The sequence below is a fragment of the Pseudophryne corroboree genome, chromosome 5 (assembly GCF_028390025.1).
Source record: "Pseudophryne corroboree isolate aPseCor3 chromosome 5, aPseCor3.hap2, whole genome shotgun sequence".
In the NCBI taxonomy this organism is placed as follows: Eukaryota; Metazoa; Chordata; class Amphibia; order Anura; family Myobatrachidae; genus Pseudophryne; species Pseudophryne corroboree.
Window position 1 is genome coordinate 742,920,629 of NC_086448.1, and position 15,475 is coordinate 742,936,103.

The window sequence follows — 15,475 nt, forward strand, 5'->3', positions numbered from 1 at the left end:
GAGAAAATAAGATTTTACTTACCGATAAATCTATTTCTCGTAGTCCGTAGTGGATGCTGGGCGCCCATCCCAAGTGCGGATTGTCTGCAATACTTGTACATAGTTATTGTTAACTAAATCGGGTTATTGTTGTTGTGAGCCATCTTTTCAGAGGCTCCTTCGTTGTTATACTGTTAACTGGGTTCAGATCACAAGTTGTACGGTGTGATTGGTGTGGCTGGTATGAGTCTTACCCGGGATTCAATATCCTTCCTGATTATGTACGCTCGTCCGGGCACAGTATCCTAACTGAGGCTTGGAGGAGGGTCATAGGGGGAGGAGCCAGTGCACACCACCTGATCCTAAAGCTTTTATTCTTGTGCCCTGTCTCCTGCGGAGCCGCTATTCCCCATGGTCCTTACGGAGTCCCAGCATCCACTGCGGACTACGAGAAATAGATTTATCGGTAAGTAAAATCTTATTTTTTCATTTGGGAGGGGAGCACTGAATCAGCAGAGTTATTTGTTGCTAGTTTGAATTGCAACAATTTTGGTTTAAAATTTACGGGGTACTGTCACCCCACACAGGTAACTTTTTTGGATATAGCGCTTAAGGTCGAAGATGGGATCATTATAACGAGTACTTTTGTCAAGGAGGTAGATCAAAATCGATATTTACACTACAAGAGTAGTCATTTACAACGATGGAAGGATAATATACCGAAGGGCCAGTTCTTTCGGATCAAAAGGAATTGTTCCACCAAGGAAGGAGCGAGAGAACAGATGAAATCTCTATATGGGGCATTTCTCACTCAGGGTTATCCGAAATCTGTGCTTGATCAGGCTCTGAAAGAAGTGGACAGTTTGGAAAGAGATATCTTATTAGATACTACTAGAATCAATTCTAGGAAGAAAAATAATAAAATGATGGACAGGACAACAATGTTTGTAACAAAGTATAATACTAGTGCATATGAGATCAAGAAGATCATTAAGAAGAATTCCTCTATTTTAAAGTTAGATGAAATGCTGAACTCCAATGTAATGCTTAGTGAACAGGTAATATTTCGGAAGTCAGATAGCTTGAAATCTGCATTAGCTCCGAGCTTTTTTAATAGATCGTGTGAAAAATCTTCAGCTCCAGAGGTACAAGGGGGACAAATAAGTACATGGATACCCAAACCACCAATAGGGTTCCATAAATGTGGAAGAACAAATTGTGTAACATGCAAACACACAAAAAAGAAAACAACACAATTTACTTCATTTGTATCAGGAGAAAAGTTTAATATAAAAAGTTTTTTGAACTGTAGATCTATGTATGTTATCTATGTCTTACAGTGTGGATGTGGAGCACAGTACGTGGGGCGCACCACTCGGGCACTCCACGTTAGATTTATGGAACATAAAAGACAGATAGATAAGAAAGTAGGGAATACTTACCTATATCGCCATATTCTGGAATGTGATGAAGGGAAAAGTGAAAACATACTCATTATGGCCATTGAACAGGAGGCGGTAACTAGTAGAGGAGGTGATAGGTTTAGAAGGTTGTGCAAAAAAGAGGCCTTCTGGATATTCAATCTTAAAACCTTGATTCCGCAGGGTCTTAATGACACAGTTGAGCTAAACAAAATTTAGGATCTGACATTTAATGTATAAAATGATATTCCTGACATATACATAATTGAATAGGTGTGGGTTAATGTATAGTTCCTTATGATGCTGGGAGTTGGAGATGGAGACTATGTATTTTTTATGGTGACATGAAGGGATTGTAATATGAAGTTGAACCACAAGATGGGGCGATGTGATTGAAATTAAAATAAATCCCTTTCCCTTTATTATTTATTTATTATTTGTTATATGTGTATATAATAAAATACATTAATTTATTATTATTTTTATATAGTGTTTATAGTTGTAGTGTTGTTAGGATGTGGAATTATGCACAGTGTATATATGAGAAAAATATCCTAAATGAAGTATGGATCGCTTGGAATCATCATCCAGTTTAATATAACCATGTGTAGAAAATTTCACTGGAGCTCAGTACAATTAAATATGCTAAATATAAATAATTATTGTCCTAAAACGAGGCTTGGACGTGTTGTTATTGATTGTATAAGTAAGAGAGGTTGACATGACTTCTGGGAGTGAAAATGAGGCTTGGATCCCGTGGTCTAATAAGACGTGACAAAATGGCCACCGGAGTCTATTTAGAGTGCAATGCAGAAACGAGGCTTGGAACGCACGTCCGAGTGCGCATGCGCGAATGGCCGCGGGAATTACAAATGAGGGTGGCTATATAAAGTGATCCTTTTGAGGATGGTCATTCGAACTGAGGAAGCCGCTGAGTGTTTGGAAGGCGGAGAAACGCGTTTTCGAAGTGACCACCATCATCAGTGACGATCACCTCCCATTTCGTTTGATGTGATCACCGGCTTGTGGCTACGATTAACAGCCAGTATACCTGCAATTACGGTTAGTCACCAGCAGAGGGAGCCGGAGTGCTGTGGATGAATTCCCGTGGATACTGTCTCCAGATATTCTGCAATTAACGGACGAGCACCAGCAGAGGGAGTCTTTTAAATCGGGATTGTCCTAACAGACTGATCTTAGAGTTGACAAAAAAGTCAATTGTCTATGGTAATTACCTATTCTGAATCAATATATGTGTGCACACATTTTTTCGGGACACTGATGAATTGAAGACACATGAATACAATTAGTGTCTAAAAACGCTGAATTCAGCCGGTCCATTATTGAATCAAGTGGACATTGTGAAATTTATAATATCAAAGTCCAAGCCTCTGATTTCTAGTGAGTTTTAAGTAATTTTAGTCTATGTGGAGCATTTGCACTAGAAGCTCTCAGTATATATATATCATGTATTTAATGTATGTTATTTATGCTGTGATAAAGCTAAATATTTATCTTATATAAAAACCCTTTATGAGGTCTAAGAACACTGTACGCTATTTACGTATGGAGTACCGTAAGGGTACGCTCGTTGCGTAATGATCGCTTAGCCGTGGTCGAGACGCTCAAGCGTCACGTTCGCTCACGGCCAAGAGATCACAGGCAGGCACGCTATTGGCTGCCGACTAACGTAATGATTCGCTATAGCGTAGCGGACGCTCGGGACCACGAGGAGATCACCAGCGGTGCTGACGCTCACAATGTCAAACCTTTATATCTAAACCATAAACAATGTAATATGCTGTAAAACCTTAGTGTAGAGATAGGGTGTAGATGCAACACAGTGTAACCTTATTAACTTAAAAGCTGTTAGAGCGTCACCGACGCTCTGAGAATACTTAACACTATAAGAAATACACAGATATCGTGCTTAGGGTCCAACGCCTAATATATATATTATGAATGTTATACTTGCTAAAGAATTAATACAATACAAGTCATACACTACAATATAACATAGACTACCTAACCAGATAACTACACAGGAAATACAATACAATACTATTACGTTTAAGAGAATAAGAGAGAAAGAGGAGAAGAGAGAGAGAGATATGGCCCATAATAACAAGAAAGACAATATGATTGCGGAGAAAACTTACGCACAAGGGGAACGATCGCATGCGCCTCTGGACATCCAGCTCCCGATTTTCAGCAATGATAACCGTTGAAGAGTGAGCTGGATGTGATCGGCTTGTCTATTTATGCCCCACACACAATACAATTCAATGGTCCCTACAATCTCATTGTTCATTGGACACAGGAATTCCTCCTCGCATTATAACAAAAGGTCATAGGTTGATTCATACAGGTGGGCTGTGACGATTTCCAACTGCTCAGGTGGGTGGGGAACTGGGTTTCCCGCCGCATGGATAAGTAAGTGCAAATAATAGTAAATGGACATAAACTTCTTATGTCCATAACTATTCGCACGAGCGATTAATCCGCTTCAAACCAACACCGGAATATTGCTAATTAAATACTCTTCCGATGGATACTAAACACCACAGTATTACTCCTGTCTGACCCTTCGTATCAAACAAAGAGGGATTTCTCTGTCCATGAACATGCTACATTAACCAAACTTTCAGAATCTATCAAAGGGACCATGATCTACAAAATACATTATATAGTGGAAATATGTAACGAAAGAGTCGCCCGCTAGATGCATACAATCTCTACTGTAAATGCGCATACCGTGCGCCTGCGGGTGCCCGCAACAGCGAGTATGCGCACGCACGGGAGAGCGCACGCATGCGCAGCAGGGACACATATGAGGTGCAAATATGGCAGTGTGCATCGTGATATTTTTCTGACTTTGACAGCTGCAGCATTATATGTTAATAAATTATAATTTATGTATTTTATATTTTAATAGCAGTTTGCCATTGCAATTATTTTTAATTGTCTCCTATAATTAGTGAGGATAGCGCTCCTGATTCTCTACAGGGGGTCACACCTGTGTAGGTAGTTTGTGTTTTTTGTTCAATATAGGGATTGCAATTATCCCTATAATTAGGAGCAGCAGTCCTCACTATTATTTAAATCTCCTTCGGTCCAGCAGGTACTGGCGCCAGAGAGTATATACACCTGTCCATACAAGTTCAGTGTGGGGGCGGTTGTATATACACCCAGTACTATTTTTATTGAACTTCATGCAGTTTAATGCCTCATTGTAGTCTGAAATGAAAGCATACTGTAGAATTAGATTATAAAAAGAAATCAAAATATTTTTGTTTACCAAAATGTAATCTAAACGTGTGCTCTCTCCATGTTTTGCAGTTTGTGTCACAGGTTTAATTTGAAAGCCGCCACTTCGCCTGTATAAGTGCCAAATTTGAAAGGGCATTGGGTGTCTTTAAATTTTGGTTTTAACACGCAAGGTAGTTGTTGCTTTTACAAGCTGCCTCTTAGTAAATAAACCCCACACACTGAGGAACTATCCTTTTCACCTTCACAATGGCATGCAAAAACCTTCCGTGATGAACCAATCACTTCAAGTTTTGATTGATCCCATAAGACCACCTTCCAGTTTTCAGTAGTCCACTGGTGGTTCCTCATTGCCCAGGCAAGCCTATTCTATTGCTGCGGTATATCTTAGTCCATAACTCATTACTTATCCCTTTTTAATACAGCCTTTTTTAATAACCTTACCGCTTACCTTTTGTATCATGTCAGATTATTTTCTGGACTTGAATTGCTTAAATTTCTATAAAAACTGGAAAAATCGAGGTGTTCTAAAACTTTTCACCAGTAGTACTGGTTTTTATAAAACTTAAAATATGCCTCTGATATAGCAGGTACAACTTTCAATTTTGCTAAAGCACACACACAAAATATTATATGTGCAATGAAAAAGCACCTATCAGCTTCAGAGACTATTTTGCCGCCAGTTGTAAGCTGGTGTATTTGCACCAGCTCTTGGGCATCAGTAATTGATATGACTTTTATATTGGCATATGTGTCTCTGTGCTGGTCTGCAAGTGTACACAAATACCTGAACATACTGTTAAGCTGGATACACACTGGAGTGATATGTATCCAGCCGATATGTTGGGCTGACCTATCGGATCCTGGATACACATTGAGCAGTATTAATGAAGGATCGAATGATCACTTTTCCGTCCTTCATTATCATACATGGTGTTGCTAGCGATATAGGTGGTAATTCAGACCTGATCATAGCAGCAAATTTGTTAGCAGTTGGGCAAAACCATGTGCACTGCAGGGGGGGCAGATATAACATGTGCAGAGAGAGAGTTAGATTTGGGTGGGTTATTTTGTTTCTGTGCAGAGTAAATACTGCCTGCTGTATTTTTTACACTGTAATTTAGATTTCAGTTTGAACACACCCCACCCAAATCTAACTCTCTGCACATGTTAAATCTACCCCACCTGCAGTGCACATGGTTTTGCCCAACTGCTAACAAATTTGCTGCTACGATCAGATCTGAATTACCTCCATAGTCTGGTTTCATGCACAGCCAAATATCACACTGATCCCAATAGGCCCTTTCATCATATATATACTTATAGCAGTATGAATGCTGTGGGGGTGTCTTCCTTTTCTATATTTATGTATGTATGTATTATTATTTTATAACCTATGTCTACATTTCTTTTATAGGTATAACAGTGGACTTTCACCTGCATACCTCCTTACTTGCCACCATGTTTCCGAACTCCTTGTTTGGTTCTCTGTTTTTCAGCACAATATGATGGTGTTTTATAAATAAATATTATTGTATTTTAGTTTCTGGTGCATTGCATTCTTACCTGATAGATTGGAACTTCATGCTGAAGGGAAATCAAAACCGTGTTGTCCCCACTTCATCTTGCATGTGTCTTTAGTTGAAAATGTGGGATGTTGTAAATAACTATTCATTTTGGTTCCTGGTTACCCAACTTTCCTAATTAATGCTCAATGCAGAACTAGACAAGGCAGTAATGATCACATACAGTAGGATGGTCAGGGTGGTTGCCAAGTGTACATTTTCCTTGTAGATGTTCAGGCGGCTGCTGTCTTGAACTTTACATTTCCTATGAAAGTCATTGCACAGTTTTTGTGTATTTTATCTGTGATAATCAGCAAAACTGGTTTCCCCTGTACAATGGGGATCCCTTTCAGCCCCTCCCCTCATCTCAGAGATTGACAATTACATTTTCATTTCACTTTTTTTGTACTTAAACATGTAGCTGCTGCACTTCTTAAATACCTGCTTGCTTATCTCCTGCTTTGGTGAACTGTGATCTCCCATGTTAGGTATAAATGTAATAGTCCTTGATTTGCAGGTATCAGCGAGTGCCTGGCGAGTCTGCCTGATGTTTTATAGGGGCCAACATGGTTTTGCCTCTTAACCACTTAACTGGCATGGTCAGATTTCATGCAACTGCGCCGTCCCACCCTGTCCCCCCGTTTTTGATGAGATCCGTTCTGCAGATGTGCATAATGTTTCAATATTTTAAAAAATACTTTTTCAACTTTATTAAATAAAAAAAATAAAAACAATGTTAACGCTTTTGAAGAAAAAAATCGTCAGCGATTGCCTCTTTTAAACATCGGTCAGTTTCGCCGGGTATTCACAAATGCCTCCAGGTTGCAGCCTATTAGTTACCTCTTAGACTTCTTTCTATTGTACAACATTTGTATCCTAAGCTTTATTGATTATGGGAATAAAAGCAGGAGATAAATAAGCTGCCGTGTATCAAGCACATCGGCTGCATTTAAAAGCATGTCCTGCTTTAGAGGCGGTAAGGAAGGTATTGGGCTTCAGTGAGCTCAATGTGGGAATAAAGTTCAGTTCCTCTATAATATACAGGGAAAAGCTCTTCCCACTAATTGCTAATAAAATACAAAAACAGGACACTTTCCCCAAAAGGCGGATACTGTAGTACATGGAAATTAAGAATAAACCTTTTACAAGCACGGAGTCACCTAAATTACAGGTGTGTGGAATTTGAGAAGAGGTGTACATGCAGAATTCATGAGGGGTGACACTGAAAAGAATATTCTACCAACCAGAAAATCCCAAATTGGAAAGAATTACTTGTGTTAAGGACGTAAAAGCAGGGGTTTGCAACTCTCAACAGGTCATGTTTTCTGAATTTCTTCAATGATGCCCAGGTGTTAATCTATTTCTCTAACGTCCTAGTGGATGCTGGGACTCCGTCAGGACCATGGGGAATAGCGGGCTCCGCAGGAGACAGGGCACATCTAAATAAAGCTTTTAGGATCACATGGTGCGTACTGGCTCCTCCCCCTATGACCCTCCTCCAAGCCTCAGTTAGGTTTTTGTGCCCGTCCGAGAAGGGTGCAATCTAGGTGGCTCTCCTAAAGAGCTGCTTAGAAAAAGTTTTTTTAGGTTTAAATCTCAGTGAATCCTGCTGGCAACAGGATCACTGCATCGAGGGACTTAGGGGAGAGATTTCCAACTCACCTGCGTGCAGGATGGATTGGAGTCTTAGGCTACTGGACACTTAGCTCCAGAGGGAGTCGGAACACAGGTCCTCCTGGGGTTCGTCCCGGAGCCGCGCCGCCGATCCCCTTACAGACGCTGAAGACGGAGGTCCGGAAAGCAGGCGGCAGAAGACTCCTCAGTCTTCATGAAGGTAGCGCACAGCACTGCAGCTGTGCGCCATTGTTGCTACACGTCTCACTAATTCAGTCACGGAGGGTGCAGGGCGCTGCTGGGGGCGCCCTGGGCAGCAATATTAAATACCTTTAGTGGCAAAATAAATACATCACATATAGCCATTAAGGCTATATGTATGTATTTAACCCAGGCCAGTTTTCTTAAAACCCGGGAGAAAAGCCCGCCGAAAAAGGGGCGGAGCTTATTCTCCTCAGCACTCGGCGCCATTTTCCTGCTCAGCTCCGCTGGTGAGGAAGGCTCCCAGGACTCTCCCCTGCACTGCACTACAGAAACAGGGTAACAAAGAGAAGGGGGGCATAATTTGGCGATATTTATATATTAAAAGCGCTTATATCAAAAACAACACCTTCTAGGGTTGTTTATATACATTTATAGCGCTTTTGGTGTGTGCTGGCAAACTCTCCCTCTGTCTCCCCAAAGGGCTAAGAGGGTCCTGTCTTCGATTAGAGCATTCCCTGTGTGGCTGCTGTGTGTCGGTACGTGTGTGTCGACATGTATGAGGACGATGTTGGTGTGGAGGCAGAGCAATTGCCGGTAATGGTGATGTCACCCCCTAGGGAGTCGACACCGGAATGGATGGCTTTAGTTATGGAATTACGTGATAATGTTAGCACATTACAAAAGTCAGTTGACGAAATGAGACGGCCGGAAAACCAGTTAGTACCGGCTCAGGCGTCTCAGACACCGTCAGGGGCTGTAAAACGTCCCTTACCTCAGTCAGTCGACACGGGTACCGACACAGATGAATCTAGTGTCGACGGTGAAGAAACAAACATATTTTCCAATAAGGCCACACGTTATATGATCACGGCAATGAAGGAGGCTTTGCAGATCTCTGATACTGCTGGTACCTCAAAAAGGGGTATTATGTGGGGGGTGAAAAAACTACCTGTAGCTTTTCCAGAATCAGAGGAATTGAATGACGTGTGTGACGAAGCGTGGGTTAACCCAGATAGAAAACTGCTAATTTCCAAGAAGTTATTGGCATTATACCCTTTCCCACCAGAGGTTAGGGCGCGCTGGGAAACACCCCCTAGGGTGGATAAGGCGCTCACACGTTTATCAAAGCAAGTGGCGTTGCCGTCTCCTGATACGGCCGCCCTCAAGGATCCAGCAGATAGGAGGCTGGAAACTACACTGAAGAGTATATACACACATACTGGTGTTATACTGCGACCGGCAGTAGCCTCAGCCTGGATGTGCAGTGCTGGGGTAGTGTGGTTGGATTCTCTGACTGAAAATATTGATACCCTGGATAGGGACAGTATTTTATTGACTCTAGAGCAATTAAAGGATGCTTTTCTTTATATGCGAGATGCTCAGAGGGATATTTGTACTCTAGCATCAAGAGTAAGCGCGATGTCCATATCTGCCAGAAGAAGTTTATGGACGCGACAGTGGTCAGGTGATGCGGATTCCAAAAGGCATATGGAAGTATTGCCATATAAAGGAGAGGAATTATTTGGGGTCGGTCTTTCGGACCTGGTGGCCACGGCAACTGCCGGCAAATCCACTTTTTTACCTCAGACCCCCTCCCAACAGAAAAAGACACTGTCTTTTCAGCCGCAGTCCTTTCGCTCCTATAAAAACAAGCGACCAAAAGGACAGTCTTATCTGCCGCGAGGCAGAGGAAAGGGTAAGAGAGGGCAGCAAGCAGCCCCTGCCCAGGACTAGAAGCCCGCCCCGGGTTCTACAAAGCCATCAGCATGACGCTGGGGCTTTACAAGCGGACTCAGGAGCGGTGGGGGGTCGACTCAAGATTTTCAGCAATCAGTGGGCTCGCTCACAAGTGGACCCGTGGATCCTGCAGATAATATCTCAGGGTTACATGTTGGAGTTCGAAAGGTCTCCCCCTCGCCGGTTCCTAAAGTCTGCTTTACCAACGTCTCCCTCAGAAAGGACGTCGGTTTTGGAAGCCATTCACAAGCTGTATTCTCAGCAGGTGATAGTCAAGGTACCCCTCCTACAACAGGGAAAGGGGTATTATTCCACACTATTTGTGGTACCGAAGCCGGACGGTTCGGTAAGACCTATTCTAAACCTGAAATCCTTGAACCTGTACATACAGAAATTCAAGTTCAAGATGGAGTCACTCAGAGCAGTGATAGCGAATCTGGAAGAAGGGGACTTCATGGTGTCCCTGGACATAAAGGATGCTTATCTGCATGTCCCAATTTACCCCTCACACCAAGGGTATCTCAGGTTCGTGATACAAGACTGTCATTATCAGTTTCAAACGCTGCCGTTTGGTTTGTCCACGGCCCCTCGGGTCTTTACCAAGGTAATGACCGAAATGATGGTTCTTCTACGAAGAAAAGGCGTATTAATTATCCCTTACTTGGACGATCTGATAAGGGCAAAGTCCAGAGAACAGCTGGAAGTCGGTGTAGCACTAACCCAGGTAGTGCTTCAGCAACACGGGTGGATTCTGAATCTTCCAAAATCTCAATTGACCCCGACAACTCGTCTGCTGTTCCTGGGAATGATTCTGGACACGGTTCAGAAAAAGGTGTTTCTCCCGGAGGAGAAAGCAAGGGAGTTATCCGAACTTGTCAGGAACCTCCTAAAACCAGGAACTGTGTCAGTACATCAATGCACAAGAGTCCTGGGAAAGATGGTGGCTTCTTACGAAGCGATTCCATTCGGCAGATTCCATGCACGGACATTTCAGTGGGATCTGCTGGACAAATGGTCCGGATCGCATCTGCACATGCATCAGCGGATAACACTGTCACCAAGAACAAGGTTGTCTCTCCTGTGGTGGTTGCAGAGTGCCCATCTGTTAGAGGGCCGCAGATTCGGCATACAGGACTGGGTCCTGGTGACTACGGATGCCAGCCTACGAGGCTGGGGAGCAGTCACACAGGGAAGAAACTTCCAGGGCGTGTGGTCAAACCTGGAGACGTCCCTTCACATAAATATACTGGAGCTAAGAGCGATCTACAATGCTATAAGCCTGGCAAAATCGCTGCTTCAGGGTCAGCCGGTGTTGATCCAGTCGGACAACATCACGGCAGTCGCCCACGTAAACCGACAAGGCGGCACGAGAAGCAGAAGAGCAATGACAGAAGCTGCAAGGATTCTGCGCTGGGCGGAGAATCATGTCATAGCACTGTCAGCAGTGTTCATCCCGGGAGTGGACAACTGGGAAGCAGACTTCCTCAGCAGACACGACCTTCACCCGGGAGAGTGGGGACTTCATCCAGAAGTCTTCCACATGATTGTGAACCGTTGGGAAAGACCAAAGGTGGACATGATGGCGTCTCGCCTCAACAAAAAATTGGACAGATATTGCGCCAGGTCAAGAGACCCTCAGGCAATAGCTGTGGACGCTCTGGTAACACCGTGGGTGTACCAGTCAGTGTATGTGTTCCCTCCTCTGCCTCTCATACCAAAGGTACTGAGAATTATACGGAAAAGAGGAGTAAGAACAATACTGGTGGCTCCGGACTGGCCAAGAAGAACTTGGTATCCGGAACTTCAAGAGATGCTCACGGAGGATCCATGGCCTCTACCTCTAAGAAGGGATCTGCTTCAGCAGGGACCTTGTATGTTCCAAGACTTACCGCGTCTGCGTTTGACGGCATGGCGGTTGAACGCCGGATTTTAAAAGAAAAGGGCATTCCAGAGGAAGTTATTCCTACCTTGATTAAGGCTAGAAAGGAAGTGACTGTACAACATTATCACCGCATTTGGCGAAAATATGTTGCGTGGTGTGAGGCCAAGAAGGCTCCAACGGAAGAATTTCAATTGGGTCGATTCTTACATTTCCTGCAAGCAGGATTGTCTATGGGCCTAAAATTGGGGTCCATTAAAGTTCAAATTTCGGCCTTATCAATCTTCTTCCAGAAGGAATTGGCATCAGTGCCTGAAGTACAAACTTTTGTCAAAGGTGTACTACATATACAACCCCCAATAGTGCCTCCAGTGGCACCGTGGGATTTGAACGTAGTTTTGAATTTTCTCAAATCTCATTGGTTTGAGCCTCTAAAATCGGTAGATTTAAAATACCTTACATGGAAGGTAACCATGCTATTGGCCCTGGCTTCAGCCAGGAGAGTTTCAGAGTTGGCGGCTTTATCATACAAAAGCCCATATCTGATTTTCCATTCGGACAGGGCAGAACTGCGGACACGTCCTCATTTTCTCCCTAAGGTGGTTTCGGCTTTTCACTTGAACCAGCCTATTGTGGTGCCTGCGGCTACTAGCGACTTGGAGGACTCCAAGTTACTGGACGTTGTCAGAGCATTAAAAATATATATTTCAAGGACAGCTGGAGTCAGAAAATCTGACTCGTTGTTTATATTGTATGCACCCAACAAGATGGGTGCTCCTGCGTCTAAACAGACGATTGCACGTTGGATCTGTAGCACAATCCAACTTGCACATTCTGTGGCAGGCCTGCCACAGCCTAAATCTGTAAAGGCCCACTCCACAAGGAAAGTGGGCTCATCTTGGGCGGCTGCCCGAGGGGTCTCGGCATTACAACTTTGCCGAGCAGCTACGTGGTCAGGGGAGAACACGTTTGTAAAATTTTACAAATTTGATACTCTGGCTAAGGAGGACCTGGAGTTCTCTCATTCGGTGCTGCAGAGTCATCCGCACTCTCCCGCCCGTTTGGGAGCTTTGGTATAATCCCCATGGTCCTGACGGAGTCCCAGCATCCACTAGGACGTTAGAGAAAATAAGAATTTACTTACCGATAATTCTATTTCTCATAGTCCGTAGTGGATGCTGGGCGCCCATCCCAAGTGCGGATTGTCTGCAATACTTGTACATAGTTATTGTTACAAAGATTGGGTTATTACTATTGTTGTGAGCCATCTTTTCAGAGGCTACTTCGTTTTTTGTTATCATACTGTTAACTGGGTTCAGATCACAAGTTGTACGGTGTGATTGGTGTGGCTGGTATGAGTCTTACCCGGGATTCAAGATCCTTCCTTATTGTGTACGCTCGTCCGGGCACAGTACCTAACTGAGGCTTGGAGGAGGGTCATAGGGGGAGGAGCCAGTACGCACCATGTGATCCTAAAAGCTTTATTTAGATGTGCCCTGTCTCCTGCGGAGCCCGCTATTCCCCATGGTCCTGACGGAGTCCCAGCATCCACTACGGACTATGAGAAATAGAATTATCGGTAAGTAAATTCTTATTTTTGCTGGCTTGATAAATATCCCTTATTCGAAAGATTTAAATCTGCACAGGATATAACAATTATAGATAGGTAAATGGATAATATTGTTGGACCAACGTGAAAGCCTACTTTGGTAATTAGTTCAGCAAATGGTTGGTGGTGCTCCCGGAAGATAGTTATGACAACTATGAAACAACGGGTTTGGTCTTTTGGAAAGACAAAAAGCAACTATATGCCTTTTCCAGGGCACACTTGAAAATTGAAATTATGAAATTATTAATACATAACTTTTATTATAGTATACTTAAAAAAGGCGAGAGCAGGCATTCATAATCTAAGAGCATTAATACTCATAAACATTGATATTCATATTTTAGGCGAAATAATGGTGTAAGTGAGCGAAAATAAGTGGTCCCTCATTCCAGAAAGGACGTATTCATATCCTCTATTATACATGGATCTATTATACAAAAATACATTTTCATTAGCATTAGGCTGTGGCTCCTAGTAAATGAGTTTTGTTGAAAAGGAAAGAACCAATTGAATTAAGTCATCCTCCATATCGAAGACATTTGGTCAGATGCTTCTCTATGCAGCGGAATCAAAATGAGTTCACACAGGGCTCGACAATTCCTGGGGGCCAGGTCGCCATGGCAACCAGATTCTAGTTCCTAGCGACCAGATTTTGTGCAGGCAAATATTATGCAGGGAAGGAGGAAGCCATCCCCCCTTCACTCTCCCACCGGAGCTTACATTCTGCCACCTCCCACTGGAGCTCCTTTCAAACCCCCTCCTGCCGAAGCTCACTCTCAGCCACGGGCAGTGATGCCGACCCACTTCCCCTCCTGCTGGAGCTCACATTAAGCCATGCGTGGTGATGCCTGACCCCCCCCCCCCTCCGACCGGAGCTTACTTTCAGCCGTTGGCGGTGATGCCAGACTTTCAGCCACTGTTTGCGGAAACCAAACAGTACGAAGAGGGTATCTGACCTCCTGATAGAGGCAGTCCTCTCCACATATATATATACGGAGAGCCCATACCACATCCAAAGACCGTTCTTTGTTTGGAGGACAGTGCGGAGGAAATGAAGGCTGGAACCACAATCTCTTGATTAAGGTGAAAAGATGACACAACCTTAGGTAAATAACCAGGGCGAGTTCTAAGAATTGCTCGGTCACGATGAAATATCAAAGGGTGGCGACAGGACAAAGCGCTCAAGTCTGACACCCTTCTAGCAGAGGCAATAGCCAGCAGAAACAGGACCTTGGCTGTGAGCCATTTAAGGTCCACTGACTCGAGGTTCAAATGAAGACTCTTGCAGGGCATTCAGGACAACCGACAAATCCCATGGAGCCACAGGAGGGACATAGGGAGGCTGAATCCGCAGTACGCCCTGAATGTATGAACGTCAGGTATAGATGCAAAAAAGGCAGATGTCTGGAAGTAGTAAACTTGTAAGTATCGTAATTCTTAGCAGCACACCAGGTGAAGTAAGAATTCCAGACTCTCTAATCTGAGCAGAAGCCGGCTTGCGGGCCTTTAGCATAGTTTGGATAGAGAGGAAGTTTCTGATCCTGTCCTAAAGTTTCAGGACTTTCTCTTGAGACCGAAACAGTCTTTGGCTGTGTGTGTCCAGTAGTGCCCCCAGGTGCACCATGCTCCGAGCAGGGACCAGCGAGGACTTCTTCCAGTTAACGAGCAATCCATGGGCTTGTAGGAAGTGTACCTTCAGTTGCAGATGACTGAGAAGGATATCTTGGGTGTTCGCCAGGATCAGCAAGTCATCCAGATATGGCAGGATCCTGATTCCCTGACGACGCAGATGAGCTGTCATCACGGCCATAACCTTGGTGAAGATCCGAGGGGCCGTGGCCAGACCAACCGGCAGAGCCTGGAACTGATGGTGAAGGTTGCCAACAGCAAACTGCAGATATTGCTCATGCGATATGGCAATAGGTATATGCAGATAAGCATCTTGTATATCCAGGGATACCATACAATCTCTGGGTTCCATGGCCAGTACAATCGAGCGAGGTGTTTCTATACAGAACTCGGACACTCACAAATTTGTTCAGTGATTTGAGGTTGTGTATAGGCCGGAAAAACCCATTGGGTTTCGGGACTAGAAACGGGGTCGAATAGTATCCTCCGCCTCTCTGGGACAGGAGTACCGGCACTACCACTCCTTTATCCAGGAGGGAACGCACAACCAGGTGTAGAGCTTGCACCGTCA

General features: G+C 43.9%; 1 protein-coding gene across 8 annotated transcripts in view; it reads left to right on the top strand.

The window, feature by feature from the left end:
- LOC134928403 (RNA-binding protein 12B-B-like) overlaps positions 1-6,209 on the top strand; it is a 171,794-nt gene extending 165,585 nt beyond the window's left edge. For all 8 annotated transcript variants that reach the window (XR_010177913.1, XR_010177912.1, XR_010177914.1 and 5 more), the window contains one exon: positions 6,085-6,209. The gene's annotated coding sequence lies outside the window, so the exon portion shown is untranslated. The remainder of the gene's footprint in view (positions 1-6,084) is intronic.
- Positions 6,210-15,475: the final 9,266 nt, after the last annotated feature.